Raw genomic sequence first — 20,728 nt, 5'->3', positions numbered from 1 at the left:
ACTGAGCTCGGTTTGCTTTTGAAGAGTGAGTTAGGCTAGTTAAAGTAGAATATGTGTGTTTTAGCATGTGGAATTTGCCTTCTTAAAGATGAAAACATGAATCTTTCCTAACTGAATTTAAAATTCAGTTTGGACATCACTCTATCACTAGTCACTGTGTATCTGAAGACTTCTTTTACTATTAATAGGTCTGTGTACATGTGGTTTGAGTGAGTGTGGGGAGATATTGATCTTAGCCATACTGTGGTGTGTTTAGCTAACTTCTTTCCAAATCAGTAAAAATGCAGGCTTCTGGTTCTTTTCAAGGGACAAGGAACTTTGAATATATCTTAGTTTTTTATTGGTGGAGATGGTACCGTGTCATTAACAAGAGTAGTAATCATAACAGTAAGTGATTTTAGAGAGCTTGCTGTGCAGATAATATTTTACTTATTCTCACAATAACCTTATGAAGTTATTACTTTATATTATTATTTCCATTTTGTATATGAGGAGGCTGAGACACATAGAAATTAAATAAGTTCTTGAGATCAGCCAACCAGTAAAATAGATCCTGGGTTTGGCTCAGTTTCAGATCACTGGTATGATAGATATTTCTGTCAGTTCTCCAGACATTTCAAATGCTGTGTTTGGAATACTCTAGACTACTTTCCCCAAAGTACTTGACTGAGTCAGGAGATTCAGATTCTAGTTCTGACCTTGCCAGTAACCAGTTGTGTGTTATTGCTGAGTACCTTAACTTCTCAGGACTGTACTTTTCTCAGATTAAAATTGGAGCGTAAGTGAACACTGTGATCTCTTTTAGTTCTTTTGGTCTAAAATGACCATTTGGTTTTGGTTATTTTCTCTGACCCAATGAACAGGAGTGAGACTTCTTTTTAGTCTCAGAAAGTCCCTTTTAACACCTGTTTTCAGAGGGTTTTTTTTGTTTTTTTGTTTGTTTTTGTTCACACCGCAGTTGTCGGGATCTTAGTTCCCTGACTAGGGATAGAACCTGGCCCCAGCAGTGAAAGCGCTGAGTCCTAACCACTGGACCACCAGGGAATTCCCCCAAATTATATGTATTTTATATGTATATAATATTCCAGTGCTGCTTTAAAGTGATTAGTTTTTATGTTTTTCACTCGGCATATATAGTGTTAGAAAATTTAATTGTACAACTTCTGAAATAACATGAATTATAATGTAATCCAGTAATTTTCTCCCCAAGTGTTAAAGGGGGGGGGTGTATATGTAGTAGTTTATTACCTGTTGTGTAATTAGCTCCTGGGATTAGTTACCCTTCCAGAATCCAGTGCCGATGTCAGTTTCTTTAGCTAAGGTTTACCCTGATGACACTGCAGGCCTGTAAACTGGCTTACAATGAACTTGAGATCTTAAGTCCTTGGGTTTCTCACATTGTCCTTTACTTAGAAGAAGGTTTGGACTTTTCAACTTGGTTTATAATAAGTTAACTGTAATTAAATAAAAGAAGGGGGAAATGTATAATCTTGACCTTTGATGAATCAAGGACATAGTAGAGTCAGTAGAGATCATAGTAGAGATCCATCGCTAAGGTATAAGCTCCAAAAGAGAAGAACGTGTTGTGTTACTCCTGCATTTCTGGCATCTGAAACAATCTTTGGAACTTAACAGAGGGAACGCTGGAGCAACTGAAGGGATGGTTTAATTTTTCATTGCACTGCATTTCCTGTAGTAGAGTGTCAACCACCAGTATATAAGCTTTGTTTCTGAGCTCTTAGGCAGGACTCTTAGGAAGAGTTACGATGGCCTCGATAGGCATTCCGAGGTTAGGAGTTCTCATTGCAGTTCTGCCACAGGCCCTTGAGCAGGCAGTTGGACAGTTTTAAAATTTAGGATTGGATTCATCTCCAGATGAATGGAGGTCCAGATGGGGGGTCCTTGGCTGGGTTTTAAAGTATCCACAAAGTCCTTGAACTTATATGCAAAATTGTATGCCTTCTTCTGTGGGAGAAGAGTTCATAGCACTCATTAATCCAGTGAGGAAACCTGGACCCAAATGGAGGAGTTTGGGAACTATTTCTCTAGAGCAGTGGTGTCAAACACCAAAGAAACAGGGCAGTTCCTTTCTCCCAAGGACATTTGACAGTATCTGCAGATATCTCTGGTTGTCACAACTCAGAGGTGCTACTGGCATCTAATGGGTAGAGGCCAAGCATCAGCCTTGTCTGGCTTCTCTAGTTAATTACATAATTTTGAGAGAACCTGTCAAACCATACTTGTATTTTCACTTTTTTTTATGCTGTTCTCATGATGTTTAGCAAAGTAGGGTTGTTGGTGGTGGGTTCTTATTTCAGGTTCAGAATGAGGGTGTTACATGGTCTTCTGTAATCATCTTTTTCATTGGAAATTTCTTGTTTTAAGTGAGGCACATTTGTCTTGGCTACCTATTGAGGGTGCCAGAATTAGTCTTAATTCTTTTTTTTAAAGTTTTCTTGATGTGGACCATTTTTAAAGTTTTTATTGAATTTGTTACAATACTGCTTCTGTTCTGTGTGTTGGTTTTTTGGTGGTGAGGCATGTGGGATCTTAGCTCCCTGACCAGGGATTGAACCCGCATCCCCTGCATTGGAAGGGCGAAGTCTTAACCAGTGGACTGCCAGGGAGGTCCCAGTCTTACTTCTTAGTTCCTTTCTAGGTAACAGTTTTTCAAAAGTGTTGTCCTTCATTAGCCTTCCTTTGTCCATGCTGAACAGTCCCAGTATTTCAGCCATTCTCAGGGATACCTGTTGGGTTATTACCAAGATAGGATAGACTGGGCCACCTGAGAATTCAGCATAACACCTTGGCTTGATCTACCCCAGTGACAAATCAGGGCGGATCTCGCTACCGAATAGTCCTTCTGCTCTTTCACTTAGCTTCTTGATGAGGTCAAAGTGCATTGTGCTTGTGTTTGTCTAGTCCTGACCACATTGTGATAAACAAAATGGAGTCTTGAGTTTTCTAAGTAGCCTGTGAGTCTACTCACATGGGTTTATTATATTTTTGAATATTTGGGCACTGTTCAATGAACATGTTTTATTTGGGCTTAATTTTTCCCTTTGCATCTTCCATTGTGCCCTGCTATGAATGTGGGTGACTGTTCTAAAGGCTTTTGATTTTGGGGAAGATGTAGAACTGTTTGGGAGTTTGGCTTATTACCTCTAAGTATGTCTACCTTGGTTAACCTCAAAAAATATTATAGTTCACCTAAAGTGGCCAATAAAAAACATGGTGGCATTTCCACAGTTACTTGCTTAAGCAATTTTTGACCAAGTTGGGGAAGACAGAGTGCATGTTTGGCCTTTTTAATGGAAAAATTGTGTCCTGCACTATTCCAAAGTGTCCTTAAACTTTCTCCTTCATGTAGGTTCCAGGAATGTGGAGATGACAGCTCTCTCTACTTCCTTGTAAGCCTGCAAATTTTTTTAAAAAAATTGTTTACATTTTTGAGGTTTCAGATTTGGGAGACTGGGTCAGACATAGTACATTTATGTACAACAACCTTTTTAAACGGCAGCTCACTTGCAAATGCTTGATATGGCTGACCTTAGGAAGGAGACCCATTGTTAGGACATACTTTAACGAGATCTAAGCATAGCCAATAGGATTTTCTTAAAATCTAAGCAAGAATTTAGGATATTTTGCATCAGTTGAGGATGTATATAGAAAAAATTTTGGTAAGATCTTTGTTGGATTTGTATCGTGAGATGGTATTCATACCAACTTCCCAAGATTTATAAATTCCACTTTTTCTTTGATATTTGATTTTACAGTTTGGGGGCATACATTTGTCATTTTTGTTTGTTTGTTTGAAGCTCGTGCAAAAAATAAACTTTCTAAATCGAAATTTTTAGCTTCTCAAATTGAAATATTTAGAACTAGAACTACAGAGATTAAGATTATAACCTAAAGATTTAAGCCTGAAAAAGATGGACTTCCCTGGTGGCGCAGTGGTTGAGAGTCCACCTGCTGATGCAGGGGACACGGGTTTGTGCCCCGGTCTGGGAAGATCCCACATGCTGCGGAGCGGCTGGGCCCGGGGCCCGTGAGCCATGGCCGCTGAGCCTGCGCGTCCGGAGCCTGTGCTCCGCAACAGGAGAGGCCCGAGTACCGCAAAAAAAAAAAAAAAAAAAAAAAAGAACTGAATCCTCATGAGGTTGTTTATTCTTCCTTCACTGGGAGAGTTGCATGGTTAGGAGTTGGTAGCGTTGGATACCTCAGATGGAAGGCAAAGGCTGTGGTGGCTTATAATCGTTCATTCAGCAAATGCTAATTGACCTCAGACTTTGTGCAGGGTGCTTTGAGGGTTAGGGAGTTAGGGGAGGTAGAACTCTTGCCTCCATGGATTCTAATCTTTTAATGGCATTTGGACCAGTGTGAACAGTACATGGCAGTGTGTGGTGATGGCACACTTGTGACATAGGCAGAAGAGGAGGAAGTGTTTCTGGCTTGGAAGTGATTAAGAATCCTGTTACAGAGGATGTAGGGACATTTTAGTGGGACCTCAGAGGAGGAGGTCTCTTCAGCAGGAAGAAAGGAAAGGGGAGGATTCCAAGTGGAAGGCACAGAGACAGGAAAGTGTTGTCCATGTTCAGGTGGTGGTTACCATTTCCAGCTTGGCTGGTTGATAGAGGAGAGAATGGTTGAGGTGTGGTGGGTTTGGGAAGCATTATGGAAGGCCTTAAATGCTGGTTCTATTACATGGGCCATTGAGGGAAAGCATAGGGAAGACAGTAGGGCAGGGACTGTGTCGGTTTTGCTTATTTGCTCTATTCTCAGCAAGTAGCATGGGGTCTGGCAGCAAATGTTCAGTAAATGGTGGTTGAAATGATTTGAGTGGAGAGGGGGACATGAAGGAGAGAGGCTGGGTTGAAGAGGTGACATGTACTGGAAAGGAGGAACCCAAGTGACCCCCACAGTTCATTGAATGAGGGGTGTGGAAATGAACAGAGAAAGGCCTAAAACATTGGCCTCTGCAGACTCTCAGAATCAAGGTGCCATTAATAGAAAAAGAGACCTTGGAGGGGAAACTTGGTCTTGATTATGCTAGGGGATGAGGTGCCTAGGAGGAGGAAGAGTGGTACTAGGAAGAAGAGGGAAGGACAGGGAGTTTGTTGCTTCTCCCCTGCCTTCATATCAGCACCTTCCCTTCATCTCCTGCCAAATCTGTGTTCTTACCAAGAACTTCAGGTGTTCTTTTTCAGCAAGATTTGTATTTGTGCCTTAATTCTATACCCAGACCACAGTGGACTTTGCCAGGCAGCCCTTTGTGGGCAGTGGTTTTAGGAGCTTATCATTTTAAGGAAGGTGTTTGACCTTTGTGTCAGTGTATGAGAGAGATTTTCTTCATCATTTTGCTTGATTACTGCTATTACCTTTATATAGATATAATAGTGGGAGTTTGCAAATTATCTGATTTTGGCTTTTTTCCTTTTAAAGTTTTTTTTGACATTAAAAATAGGTACAGAATCCTTTAAATTATTCATCAGCTATGGAAATTCTGCTCCAGTCATTCTTTTCTTCTGTTGCTTTTTATTTTCTATCATTTGGCCAACAACTGTGAATAGGTCAGTGATTCTTTATCCTTTATGTGTTGAGAAATTTTATGTAAACAGGAGGCTGAGTCTGTAATTGTCTTGAGAAACTACTATATTTCAGTAATTACTTCCATTGTCCATTATGTATGAGCTATATACCAAAATTACAACGGGTGCTTTAGTCAATGTGAATTACATGTGTGTGGTTAATTTTCTTTTTTTCCGAATGTGAGGCATATTCTGTATTTTAAACTTTTTCCTCCTTTAAGACACTTGTCTTAAGCTGCTGTAGTTGAGTGAGAACAACAGTGATAGTAAGGAAAGTTAAGTAAACATGAAATTAAAAAGGCCATAGAGTACATTTTGGTAAACCAAAATACTGCTTGGTGGCATAAAGCCACAGATCCATTCCAGAAAAAAAAAAAAAAAAGCGGAAATGTGGTTTTGCTGTCTGTCATGCAGTCTGTTTCAACTGTCAGAAACATACGTTGCTTTATGGGGTATTTTTTTCAAGTCTGACCACAGCTTTTAATTTCCTTCACTCCACCCATACCTCCCACCTCACCCCCATGTATCTAGTGCTAATTTATGGGCATTTTAAATGTAATGACATCAACACCAAAAGGGTCAGCAGTTGTGGCAGAAGTTTTTTGTCTTAGGTATGCCAAGTGTCGCTTCTGTACTTTTGGACCCTTTTACCAGAACACAGCGATTGTCCTTGTTTTTGGACTCTTCGATCTAAGTTAAATTGAGATCTTTAAAAGGTGGTTCTGGAATGCTTTTTTTTCCTTTATTTTTCTTCCTTCTTGCTTTTTTTTTTCCCTAAAAAAATAGTATATTCACATTAAAGAGATTTTAGAAATAAAGAAAGAAAAAGTCACCCACGATCCTGCCACTGTGACCTAGGCAGAAGCCGAAGACTGAGTCTTCACTGTGTCTCCACCAATGGTGTTGTGGCTGATGGAGAATTATGCCCCCTGCCACCCCCAGCGTCGAAAAAAACTGGTCAAGGTTCAAGGGTAATACGTAAAATAAATATAAGTATGTTTTGGTTTCATTTAAAAGTATAAAAGTATAAAAAAGTATATACCAAAATGAAACCTTAGATCTTTAAAATTAGCTTGACTTATTGGTAACTTTACAGTTTCTTCAACTTTTTTTTACGGGCAACGCAATCCTAAATATTTTTTAGATTTACTCCTATTTCAGCCATGAACTTCCTGTGATCTTGGCAAATCATCTAACTTTTCTGAATCTCAGTTGCTCATCTATATCCATAAAACAAGGTAATAGGACTGGATCAGTATGTTTTATAAGATGCTGGGTCCCGGGCTCCCCAGCCTGGGGCCTGGGCATCAGCATTTTTCTAAAAGTTCCAGGGGTGATTCTAATGTGCATCTGGGTTGAGAACCAGTGAACCAGAGCAGTGCGTCTCAAACTTTGATGTGCCTGCAAATCACTGGGGGTCATGATAAAATCAGATTGTTGCTGCAAGTCTGGAGTGGTACCTGATATGTTGTCCATTTCTGATGCCCCATTGATGCCCATGCTTCTGGTCCACTGACCATGTTTTTAGTAGCAAGGAGCCAGAGACTCTCCAAAATCTCCAAAATTTCTTCCAAATCTGTTATTTTTTATTTCCATTGTGTAGTTTTTGTAGTACATAGGAGTCTGTGTGCTGTTTGAATGAGACTCTCCACTTAGGATGTCAAGATTGATAGGTAGTGTGGTATCTCTGCATAACCTCTCTTTGCAGATGGAAGTAATTTTAATGGTATCTTGCTTAGGTAACTTGGCTGAGCTCCAGCTGATGTTTGGGGGTTGTTTCATTGCTACAGAGATGAGGGGCACTTTTCATTTCTCCCCCTCTCTGCTCACTGAGACCCCAGTCTGATAGGTACTTATGCTTTCAAATTCTGGCTCCTTTCTTCTCATCCTTCATGGCTGCCCTGCTCATATTGTCCTCTAATTCCTGAGCAATATTTTGGGTAAATGGGCAAACAGAATCATGAAGTAGTATATTTTGTTGTAATTTGGTTTCTCATGTTGGCACATTCTGTGCAGAAAAAGAAACAAGTTAAAGCAAGGAGAACTCCAATTTTGGAGGGTATTTTGTTGTGAAAGATGTGAAAACATTCTTAAGCTGTAACATTTGTCATGCTCTCCTTTAACCCTGTCATTTAGAAGTAAGAATACAGTATATAATTGTAGTATTTTCTTTTTGTTTGTTGTTGCACAGCATCAGACTATGAGGCAGCATGATCTTGTGGGAAGACCCTGTGGCTGGGGTGTCTGCAGAACTGATTTCTAGACCATCACCTACCCCTTACGTAGTTAAATGTTACTGTGGACACTCTACACAAACCAGGCAGCGGATCAGGGAATGCTCCACTTATTAGAGCTGTGTTGGAGAGTTCTGTTGCGTTGAAGGAAAATATCTATCACCTAAACTACCAGGCGATGAGAAGTTATAGTTTGTATCGTAGGAATGTTGCCCTGGAGCAGTGCTACTCAGTGTGGTCCATGGACTGTGGCAGGTCCGTGCACTATTTGCTAATGGTGGGCATTATGGTAGGGAGCTTGTACCAGACTATAAATCAATGCACTACTCCCTTCATCAGGAATGTCTTTATTGTTGAAAAAACAAAACCGAGGAACAACAACCAAAAAAACCTATCTAGCTGAAGTAAACAGTAGTTGACTTAATTCTGGCATGAGCCCATTATCTTGCTGATGGATAACAGTTTGGGGACTGAGTGCTTTCAGTAGCACTGCTTTAGAATGTTTAATCAAAAGGTTTATCAGGGTTGTTTTATAGATTAGGAATAGACAAATTGAAGTTCATAAAATGAAGGAAAGTGTAACCCCCAAAATAAAAAAGTAAAAGCAAGTTAGGTGAAAGGTAAGATCAAGTTCGACGTGTGTAAAATATTAAGTCAAGGAGTTTGACACAGTCACAAGAAGGAAGCTGAGAGGCACCGCCTTTTGTGTTTTGGTTAATGCAAAACTCGTTTAAATTCTTCTGAGCACTTCTGAATTCTTAATTTAATAACTTGCTTTAGAGAGAAGTTTTGTTTTTCATTTTCACCATCTTCCTAATAGAAAGAATGTGTTTTCTGTAAGTTTCACTTAACTGTTACCTGTGGCCTTAAATTGCAGGAAGCTTTGAAGTTGAGCCTGACTTCCCCTCTCCTCCTCTGCCCCCAGCCTCCTATTCTTTACTCTTTACTACTGTATATAAAATTTACTGCATCCAGGGCAAGTATCTGTTTACCAAGAAAAGAGGAAGAGAGATCCTTTGCCAGTAGCGAAACATAAATACCGAGAATGTCTTTTCTGGGTCACAGTGCACGAAACTGGAGAAACAGCAAAATTTCTTCGGCCAGGCCTTTGACTTCATTCCTCTTTTCCATCAGTCGGGAGGCACTGTCCTTTATTATTACTGTGCTGGTGAGTCTGTCCTCCCACCCCCCTTTAGATCTGCAGCCCTTCCCCTGTGTAGTATAAATTAGTGGGGGATGTCTTCTTAATTGAGAGACAGGAGGAGCCCCAAGCTTCAATCGATACCTAACAATACAGCTACTCAATTTGTAGCACTATCTAATCTCAGTCTGTCTTAAACCAAACAGTACTACTTACCTTAAGGGATTATATTAATAAGTCTACTCTCATAAATATTTCTGCCAGTGAGATGTGGGGCAGCATTATTCTTCCCATTTCATGGTTGTAGAAATGGAGTCCCAAATCACTTAGGGTTTGCTTTAAAGTCATGGTTCCGCTGGATTAGTAATTAGAGTTAACCTGGGATTTGGCACTGCACAGTTTATCATTCACAATATCTGGTGTGCTTTGCAGAATGTTCTGCCACCTAAGTCTGGATTCTTTCCTTGCCTTTCCATAACTGTCCCCCCAAGTAAACCTTGAAATCAGCCTTGTGACTTCCTTATCTTAATGAATGGTAGTGCCATATCCAAGCTTTACATGTTGGATGGAATCATGGATTCCTTACTTCCTTTCATTGTCCAAATCTAGTGACGTCACAGCATGCTGCTGTTTCTCCCTGTGCAGCCTGTCTCCTTTTCTTGCCCTCCCCATCACTTCCCATCAGTCCCTTGTTGTCATGCTGGGATGGCTGTGCTGGCCTCCTGGCTGATTGCTGTGTCTGCAGCCTTTGCCTTCTCTGCTCCCTTATCTGGGCTCATGGGAGCTCTGGGTACACTTCTGTATCTATCTGTATTGGGTCATTCTTCAAGGGCCCTTCTCCACTCCAGGAAATCTAGCCAGTATTTCCAACAAGGCTCTCTCCTCTTCTTCTTTTACCCTTTACCTAGGTGATGTTGACCACTCTGCTAAGTAGATGAATCCCCATTTTTTTCTGCAGCCTGGATGTTTCCTCTGAGACCATTGCATGTAACCAAATCCTCCTTTCCCTTGAATGTCTCACAAGTACTTAAACTCAACATGTCCCCAAATGACATCCTCCCCCACAAATCTGCTTGTGGTCCAGAGATCTTTATCTCAGGAAATGCCAGCAGCATCCACCCGATTTCTCAAGCCAGAAACCCAGAGGGAGGTTATGATTGCCTTTCCCTCTCACTTATTAGCCACACCCAGTCAGTCTTCTGGTCTCTTGGAATCTATTCTCAGTTGCTCCTCCAGCTTTCTGATCATGGTGAATGGCTTAACCAGTTTACTCTTCTGTGGCTTTAATATGGGGACAGAAGTCATCCTCTTAAAATTGTTCTACACTTAAGTGAGATATCTGGCCCAGAGGTAACCATCCATGAACATTAGGATGTGGAGGATGATACTGATCATGGTCACAAGTAGTACCTTTAGCCACCACGTGGTGAGACATGGTGATGACTCTCACCATGAGTGATCTGGTTGTCTCCTAACTGGCCTAACCTGGGTGGAGGTAATCCCAGTACGTTGGTTTCTTCTGGATCTGCTTATTCAGCCTCATCGTGTCCCCTTTCACTTGTCCTGTTTGTAGGATCTGAATGTCCCGCGCTGTTGTAGCAGGCCGATCCTTTTTTGGAATGTTCTTGCCCTTTCCCCTGCCGCTCTCTCCTTTGTCTGGCATACTCACTTCACCCTCAGTTACTCAGGGAAACAGTGTCTCCCGTTAAGCATTTAAAAAGACCTTGCATTTTGTTTTTTTCAGTGTCTGTCTCATTTGTTAGATTATGGGCTCTATAAATCCTGTCTTGTTCCCCTACTCTTTTCTCAGAGGGTAACATAGTGCCTGGCAGTATAGAGACAAGTGTTGAAAGACTGTGGAATTAATATGGCTAACATGATGTTGCTCTCTCCCCAGAGCCTCTGTAATGACTTCAGCAAGAAGGGGTTTCTACCTTGCATTGCTCGGGCTCCTCTGTGTACCACCTAGGTACCACATGGGGTCCGTTATTGTGTTTATTTCCATTTAGTCTTCTGCTATACTAGATTATTAAAAACTTCAAAGGGTCCACATTAATTTGGCATTAACCTCTGATTCTACCATAGCTCCTAGCCTAGAGTCAGAGTGAATGAATGAGCTGATATCTGAAAATGTCTTGTTGAATTTCCTACATTTGTGGTGCTATGGGAATTCATATTGTTCCTATTCTGAAATTATCTTTCATCCTCCATCTTTCCTCTTGTGGTATGTTTTGTGGTTATAAATCTCTTCTGCCCTTCCACAGCCACTCAAATACAATCAGTGGCAAGAAGGGGGTGGAGGGCAGAAATGCCCTGGAGTGTCTTGACCTCCTGTCTGGTATTTATCATAGCTTTCCTAGGAATTGTCCTTGATAGGTCCTTGCTGCCTTCCAAATAAAGTTCAAGCTCTCTAGTGTGGCATTCAAGACCTTCCACAGTATGACCCCTGTGAACCCTTTCTGTCCTTATTTTCCACTGTTTTTTCATTGCATGCATCCTGTGCTCCAGCTTAATGGCTTTCAATCCTGCCTGTACATTAGAATCACCTGGGGAGCTTTAAAATAAAATGCTGACGTGTGGGTTCTACCCTTGGAGAGTATGAGTGCATTGGCTTGGGGTGAGGCCTGGGCGTTGGTGTTTGGGAGGGATCCACTACTAATGTTAGTGTAAAGCCAGGGCTGGAAACCATTGACCAGCTCAATGTTTCCCATGAAATATAATCGCCTCTAAGAGCTTTGAGAAGAAGGGGTTCCATAGTCAGGGAAGTTTGATTAGTACTGCATTTTTAAGTACACTTTTTCAAAGATTTATTACATTGTCAATTGAGAGGCTGTGGGATGTCAGCAGGAAAAGAATCGTGTTTAACTTTGTTTAAGCTCTGCAAAGTCATCTGACCAAGGAGCTCTTTATGTATATAATACTTGTTAATGACATCTGCAGAACTTGGTATAGAACCTGCTTTGGGTGTTGCTGCTTCCAGCCACATTTCAGCTTTTAAGTCACTTCTTTATTTGTCTTTCCTTGATCATCTCATCCAAACCAGATCTCCTCTCTGCCCCAGGCTTTTCTCTTCAACCCTCCATTTTATCTTTTTCATAGCACCTTTCAGCATCTGAAATTCCTCTTCATATATGTGTATGTTTGCTTCTGTCTCCTTGCCCCTACAGTGTGAACTCCATGACAGCAGGGACTTATTTGTCTTGTTCACTCCTGTGTCTCCAATCCCTGTGTCAGCACCTAAAGTAGGCCTGACAGATAGTAGGTGCCTGATAAATATTTGTTGACTGGACAGAAAGGCAGTATTACGTTCGTGGTTTTGGCTTTTCCTAAGGTTCACATGTTGAAAATTTTTAAACTGCCTGCACAATAAAAAGCAGCTTAATATACATTTTAAAAGTAACTAGGAATATAGGAGCACAAATAGATGACAATAGTGTTCTACACCTTTAAATTTCTCAACAGCCTAATAAAGTATTAAAGAAGAAAACAAGCAGAGGTAGATGTGAGCCTGATGATAGGGAAAATGCTATTATTTTTCTGATTATAGAAAGCTCTTAGTCTGTGGTATGGGATTTCTTCTTTAATTTCTTAAGCAGCCTGTCTGTCACAGGCAGCTTCTCCCAGTGTATAGGAGTCACTAAAGAGTTTAGGTGAGGAATCAGTGAGTGATAGTGGACTTTTGTGGGGCATACACTGCACCCATGACAGAAAAACTCCACAGAAACAGGCAAGGAAGTAGTATATTCTAAGTAAAGGCTTCCTAATTATTAGAACCCTCTTACAGTGAGCATATTCACACAGGTTTGTCTGGGGTTGTGGGGAGTGGATTTGCATATCTAAATCCATATATGGGATCCCATGAGTGTGATGCTGCAGCAATTCCTGGACCTTGTTTGGAAGGGATTCCAGTGGCATATTCTCTCTAGGGGTCCTCATGCTGTGGCTGTGCCTGTCGCTCCCCAAGCCGGCCACTAAATGTCCAAGTTTTGAGCAGGGTTGATGTGCCTGAGCTGGTCTACACTCGAGCTCATGTGTGTAACCCCTGTGACCCACTACACCTGGAATTGTCAGGAATCGCTCTTCCTGTGAGACCTGTGAGGGGTGCTGGTCCCTGGCTAGGGCCTTCTCTTCAGCCATTACTAATTCACTCTGGAGATCCCGTCAGGGAGATTTATCATGAGTCACCATACAAGGTGCCCTCCTCCCAGTGTGCCTTCTAACAAATACCCCAATTCCAGTGGGTCAGGTGATCACAGTCTGGTGAATAATCTTTGGAAGGAGGTTGAATGGCATCTCCTCTGCATTTCGCAAATGATCTTTTAAAACGCACATCCTGCCATGGTTTCAGAATGGAAGCTTTAATCATATACTTATCAGTCAAGAATTGTCCAGAGTGGATTTGCATTTCCTTTTGTGGCCCATTGTGATTACTTATTATTCTTTTTGAGCAGTATGGCATCCTAAATGCTAGAAAAGATGTTGTTGGAGAGGTAAGCAAACCAAATCAGTATAAGCAGGTCTTCTAGACAGGTATTCCTTTATGGTTGAAGTGCTATAACTATTCCCAAACAGTTTTAGCATGCTTGCAAAAGATTTCAGGAGTTTCCAACCACCGAACCTGGACTGCAGTTTCTTCTGGTCATTCAACAAATATTTTTTGAGTGTCTTCTACATACCAGGACTGGGGTATAGACAAATCAATCTCTGCCCTCATTGAGCCTCCATTCTCTGTAACCTTGCTGCAGACCTAATGTTGGTCTGCAGACCCCTAGTGCCAGTGTCACTTTGGAGTTTGTTAGAAGTGTAGACTCTTAGACCCCACTCTAGGCTGGATTTTTAACCAGATTCCCAAGTGATTAGTATGCACACTAAAGTTTGAGAAGCACTACGCTAGTACATGTAAACAAAAACGTAGGTGAGGTAATTTCAGGTGATTATGAATGTTGTGAAGAAGACTGTAATGGGCTGGAGAGTGACAGGGAGAAAGGAGTCCCGGAGGACGATGAGTGAAGTTGTCTGAGGAGGGATCCTGTGGACTGAGACCGAAGTGATGAGTAGGCAGTGAGCCATGAGGAGGTCTGAGGGAGGTGGCTCCAGGCAGAGGGACTCTCCCTTACCCTTGCCAGGCTTTGGGCACCCCCATTTTTTGCTGCCAGGGTCAGATCTCTGGCGGGCCCTGTGGATGCACTTGCCTCCTGTGCCAGGACCTGTATGGTAGGGCACATGTTTGGCAAGGCGGTATAAGTGCAAACAGCAGAAGAGCAAAACTTTGCATTTGAAAAGAGCTGACTGTTTTATTAAACAGAGAAAACAGTTGACGGGGATGGAAGGGTACCTTGGCAGTGATGGCTTCAAAGAGTTGACATTTTATATAATTGGGAGGAGGAAGAGGAAACTGATAGAGGTCATTTTAGAACTGAAGGGACAAGAGAAAAGGAAGTGTTGAGGAATATGGATATAGATGAAGATTTGTTGAAAAATGGAGATAAACAAGAAGGAAGTAGACAAGGAAGCCTTTAGTCCAAACTAAGAGTATTGACTGAAAAGTAGAGCATGGCTGTCAGTGTAGGAAAGGTGGCTTGTTGCTTTCCTGGAGAATAGGTGTCCTTGACGAGAACTTGGTAAGACCCTTTATTGTTTTTGTTTTCTTTTTGGTTTTATTCCAATATTCAAATTCCTCTGTTTTCAGATATTTCTTACGTACATTTAAATCATATACATCATTTTGGGGGAAGTCAAGGGGAGTATCTTCGCCTACTATGCGCACAAGGAATATTTGTGCCCTCCAGCCATTGCTGAGAATGAAAATGCTTAATTGTAAATCCTCATTCAAGGCACCTGTACATTTATGTCAGTGGGAAAGAGTAGGGCAGAAAAAAAAAAAAGAAGAAAGTGATTCAGAGACAGGGAGAGAGAGAAGAGAAATCAGAAAATAGCTGGCAGGGCTTGCTGTGTGATACACTGGCCCAGGAGTGCTGAGGAAGTGAGCGTGTGCCGAACCCTGAGTGTCTCGGTATTCGGTCATCAGGTTCTCTGACCAGCTCCACCTGGTTCTGCGGAGGCTGGGGTTAAGTCCCCCAGAGAAAGGAGTTTGCTTTCCCTACTCCTGACATCCCACTTTTCCCTCCCATCTTTGTTTCCATTTTCCTTGCCCCACCCCTCTGGTAGAGCTGAGTATAACCTTACCATTGGTTCCAGTGTTTTTCAGACTTGAGAACCAAAATGATTTGACCTTGGGGTATTAACTGGATGTCTGTCAGGCAAAATGATTGTCATTCTCAACCGTGATAAAATATCACTCTTGACATTTGGAACAGTAGTTAAACACAATAACCAGAGCCCGGAAGATGTAGGTAGGATAATAGGCAAATATCTGGGAATTCCCTTAAAGACCTTCTAGAAAGCTCAAGAGGTGAGAGGAAGGGACCCTTTTTTCTAACCATTGCAAAAATGCTTCAGTAAAATACAGCTTCACCTTTGGGGATAGATGGAAATAGTTTCATGAAATGTAGGTATTCTGTGATACTCTTTGGGAAAGACATCATCCTGTGTGTTCCTACACTAGCACCATGAACAGTAGCACCTGAATATCTTGTTAGGACAAACAAGGGGGATACCTCAGTATATGCAGTTAATAACTGCATGCTGGGCACTTTAAAAGCACAATTGGCATACAGTAAAGTAGCATAAACATGAGTTCAAAACACAAAGCAGATTGACATTGCTTGAGATAGTACAATCAGTAGAATCATTGCTTTAGTTAAACTCACTAGGGGAGTGGGAGTGGATAAAAAAAAATGGTTGAATATTGGCACTTTCGTATCATTCAGTGTAATACTAATTGAGTACTCTGAGACAGTACCTCTTTCTTGTTGGAGGAAGTGGGATGAGAGCTTTTACAGATTGTCTTAATACATTGCAAAAAAAAGTCTTAGTAGTTTGAATCAGTCCTTTAGGGAACTCATAGATGTCCCATTACATTGATTCTTACAATGTTACTACTTCATTTTATTGCTTTATTAAGCAGTATAAACTACTTTGTGCAAAATAATCACCTGTACCAAAATAACTTAGGCATCTGGTTTACCAGCTTGCTGGCAGTGCTTGACAATACCTTTTGATCTAAATCTCTAAGCGTTATTCCAGTCTGGCTTTTTAAAAGAATACAAACAATTAATTTTATTTATTACATGTTCTTAGCTCTTTTGTTAAGTTGAAATTTGATGACAAGATGAAAACTGAGTTGTCACTTTAGAGAAATAGTACTACTTGAATATTTTTTCCTATGTGTAGTCTGGATTTTTATTAAGTTGGGAAGAATTTCTCATTAGTCTTCTGACTTTTTAATCTATGGACAGGCAGGATCAGTTCCAGAAGTTGTACTGTTTCTCAGATAATTTGGAACAAATCAATAACAAATCAAGATATTTTCGGATTAAAACAAAAAATTGCAGTCTTGGTTCTGTAGTGGTAAAAGGGGGTTAAAGGAGAGGATTGCAAGATTTATTTGTACTTATTCTGAAAGGCATTTCAGATAGAATAAGTGGGAATTTTTCTTCACTTTTTGGTGTTTAAATATAATAGATGGGTGTATGTTCTTGATAAAACACTTAATACAATAAATAGATTCATAAAACATTTTTCTGGCAAAGAAACTGCTGTATAAGAACAAATCAGTTGTGAAATGTTATTCTTCGAGAATGTTTTCCTGAAACTATAATAGGTTTTTTGCCCCTCCCTTCCACCCCATTGGCTACTGAAATGGTTTCTTAGTAATGTTTTGTTACTCTGTTTTATTTCAACAATACTATATAGTAGTGTTGTTCCTATCTTGATGAGAGAACAAAAACACAAACATTTTTTAAATGAACAATTGCTTTTGATACTTGTCTTTGATAATCTGTACTTTCTCTCAAGTTTATTATGCCATTAAAATAAAATTTATTTTTTAAGGAAATCATAGGCGGAAATAATCAAAATAAAAATTAGATTTTTTATTAGGACTATTTGAGGGGATGTAATTCAATAAAAGTGTAGGCTTAACTAGTTTTTTGTCTTACTTAAATAACTAATTTGTTACAAGTAATAAAGAAAATATCCGATATTGTGTGCTTTAGTATTTGTTACTTTTTAATGAAGGGATTGAACTGTGGCATTCTTTTCAGTGTGTGACATTACTTTCCCATGATGCAAGGTAGTTAATACATTTTGCAATGATTCTCGAGTTGGAGTGTGAAGAAAAAAAGGGATAAATGGTTTTTCTCGCTCTTTCTCTGTTTCATCACTTAACTGGTCATGCTGCTAGTCCACTGGCCGTCACCACTTTGGGGTTGTTTAGTCTGTCAGCATTCATGTGCCAGGTGTCAAGTGCATAACCAAGGGATTTCATAGAATGCCTTTTTTGTTAAGTTGCCTTTTTCTAAAAAATTTTGCCCAAACAGGTATTTTGTTTTTTAAGTGGAATGGTCATTATTTTTATTGGTTCTTTTTATTGGAGGGTGGCATAAAGGAGGGACATTACAGAAGGAGGAAATAAAATGGTAGTGAATTGAGGGTAGGAAAATATTACGTGTGGGACTTTTTTCTTTTTCATGAATATACTGATGGATTGAAGAAAACGTAATAGAAGTGTCAAAATTGTTAATGTATTTAACAAACTATGGCTGCAAAAACAATCATTTTGTTATATTTTGGCATGAACAATTGTTCTTTTATGGAGGCCATTAATCCTATTTTGGAATATCATGGGCATCTGAAGGCAATAGTTAGCAGTTCCATAAAGCATTGAATACCATGATAACATCCAGTAACCCTCACAGCAGTATTTCAGAATCTCTGCCTGTTTAAATGGGCTGTGAATGTACTTGCTCAGGGATGCATGAGCCGCATCACCTATAAATTTGATGGGAAGCTACAGCGCTGGCATAGGCTGATGGATAGCAGATTAGAGCCCTGATTAACCATGTGATTCGAAGGCTGGGAAATATATTGTCTAAGCAAGATTCATCAGATGCAATCAGAATTTCAAGTGGTCAGATGAAATTCAAATGTGTATTGTGGCTTTTCCTCCCCTGGTGCTTTTCCTCCTAGGTTGCCTTTTTTCCCCCTCTCTTTCCCCAAAGCTGAAAAATACTTCTTTGATGAATCTGCTCCTTACCCTAAAGCTTTCTGTCTGTTATTCATCAGAAAGCAGGTCGCAGTTCAGTGAGCAGAAGAAAAGATTTTAATAGAAGCTGTGCCAAGGGCTGTAATGCATCATTTTAGGGCCCTAATTACATTACAATGACAAATATCAGTGGTGACAACAGCAATAACCTACATCCTTTAATGGCTGTGCTGGAAAAGGAGTTTGGGCCCCAGCCATTAGATTAGACTCAGTTTCAAAACATAGGCCATTAGAAGTGTGTGTCCACAGTATTATTGGCTGATTGCTGAAGCCCAGTGGAAAGGCCTGTAAATAAATGATGCCTCCCTAAAGCTGGGTCCTGTGGGACAAAAGAGGCAAAATTAGATGCCCATGGAAGCAGCAGTGTTTCCGAGGCAACTTTAGCTTTCAAAGTGAGGAATGACCCGCTTAATTTTATGAAATCACACACACACACGCATCCTACCCCCTTGCTGCCAATTAGCCTGACCAGGAAAATCCGTTGGTGTGACAACTTAAAGAAATTAAGAAGTCTTTTAGACAAAAGGAGACCTTTAAAGAAAAAGTTTGGAAGGTTTCTACCCTCTTTTTTCTGTTATGTATGTATCTTAACATACATGAATCAGTAAAACGACCTTTTGGCTTTTCTACATTTATTTTTAAGGAAATGTAGATTTTTTTTCATAGTTGCTCAGACTTAACATGGCCTAGGCCCCACATTAAAGGAGCCAAATAAGTACCTCTTGGTCTTTATTTTGACAGATGAGTGAGTTTCCTTAGGGGTAGTTTTTGTTGCCTGGGTTATGTAGGCAAACTAGAGAACTCAGTTTTCTTATGTGCCCACACATTTTTCAACCCTCCCAGCAAGGGACTATTTTATTTATGTAAACAACATAATGAGGAAAATATGCTTGGCAGATGGTTCTAAGCATTAGAATCATCAGTTTGGTTTGCCCCAAAGTATCTCATTATCTTTTATTCTCTCCCCCTCCACCTCTGCCTACAAAAAGCTTAACAACCAAATGCCTCTGAGACTAGTGCTTTCAGTCTGATGCATGCTGCTCTATTTTCTCAGCTCGCACTGGAATTTCACCCTGTAACCACTGTGGTATGTTCGGTCCAGGTGGAGAGTGGTTTGGTGATTCCCATTGCAGATTTTCATGGTGGTTTAAGCATTCTTAAAGGATAGCTAAATGCTCCACGGGGCCAGGGCAGTAAATTAAATCAGGTCAGCACAGTTGGGTCCTTATTCACTGCTGCTTATTGGTACTGGGTTTTTGTCCATCCTGTTAGGAATGCAGGCTGGAAGGGAAAGCTGAGGTTTGAAACTTCATGGTGAATTTGTGTTTTCTCTTGGCTGGCAAAGTTTTTAAGGTGCTAGTATTTAAAAGATTGCCTAGCCACAAAGTCAAAAGGGTTGCTGATGAAAGAAGGAAATCTAGATTGCGCAAGTGGAGTGTCGCTGTCATTCTGGTAATGACTTGGCAAGAAAAGGAGAATTTTTGTCTTCCTATAAAATGAGGAACTGACCCTGGATGGAATTTACATTAAGAATGTCTCAGGAATAGTAATTGCTTTATGTTTTCTGTCTCCCATCACTTATTGCCTCTCCTTTTTCCCACTCCATCATTAAAATATAAGCTGTTTTGATGGATGTTAACTAAACTTACTGCAGTAATCATTTCACAGTATATATGTAAGTCAAATCATTATGCTGTACACCTTAACCTTATAGAGTGCCATATGTCAATTATATCTCAATAAAACTGGAAAAAAAGTTTTTTTGTGTATAAGTGTGTAAAAACCCTGTTGTCTACATGTCACGTACTAAAGTATATAAGGAGCCATCTGATAATGTAAATTAAGGTGAAGATCAGTGAAGTTCTGGGTGGCTTTTTAAAGAAAAACATAGTGGTGGCGTTTGTTTCTTTTTCTTTTTTTTTTTTTTTTTTTTTACTTACTGCAGAATCCTATTTGTCTAAAATTTGAACACTTACCAAATTAATAGAGAATAAGCTCTATTATCTGACATTATTGGGACTTTTGCAGATCTATAGTACAATGGTAATTAATGTTCCCAAGGTTAGTCACCATATATAAATAATTGCTTTCTGCTAAGTATAGGAGGATTTTAGCATGTTCTAAACCTCTGCACACTGAAAACCCTGGTGGGACACATTTGGAAATTTTAATGGTTGACAAAAACATGCCATTTCCCAACAATTTATAACTAAGGATCTGAAGTAGTCAGCTCACCTGAGTTGGTTGGGTGCTGTTCTTTAAGGAGGTTGGGGACTTGCTCATGAAATCTCAGTGCCTGTGTTTAAAGCAAAGGCTGCAAATGTCGAACTCCAGTGAGTTATTAGGTGAGGGAAGTTGGGGTGTAGAGAAGATTGTATCTTTACCATCTAAACTTAAAAAATGCAAGGTTTTATGTAAAACCACATTAGAATGAACAAGGGTCCCGTTGAAGGCTTCTGAAAACAGATTTCCAGTCATGAAAATTAAATTCCTTTTTATGTTGTCCTGGTGCTTGAAGGTTGACTTTTTAAGATGAATGCTGGTTAATAAATTGTGCTATTAATGTGGCACTGTTGTCATTGCCTCCTTTTAATGGGCT

At 40.2% G+C, this 20,728-nt stretch overlaps 1 protein-coding gene across 6 annotated transcripts in view; it reads left to right on the top strand.

Moving 5' to 3' along the window:
• TLE4 (TLE family member 4, transcriptional corepressor) overlaps positions 1 to 20,728 on the top strand; it is a 152,233-nt gene that overhangs the window by 11,843 nt on the left and 119,662 nt on the right. The window lies entirely within an intron of this gene.

This window comes from Physeter macrocephalus, chromosome 9 (genome assembly GCF_002837175.3).
Source record: "Physeter macrocephalus isolate SW-GA chromosome 9, ASM283717v5, whole genome shotgun sequence".
NCBI classification, from domain to species: Eukaryota; Metazoa; Chordata; class Mammalia; order Artiodactyla; family Physeteridae; genus Physeter; species Physeter macrocephalus.
Note: the sequence above shows the minus strand (reverse complement) of the source record. Positions and strands in the feature narration are given on the sequence as shown.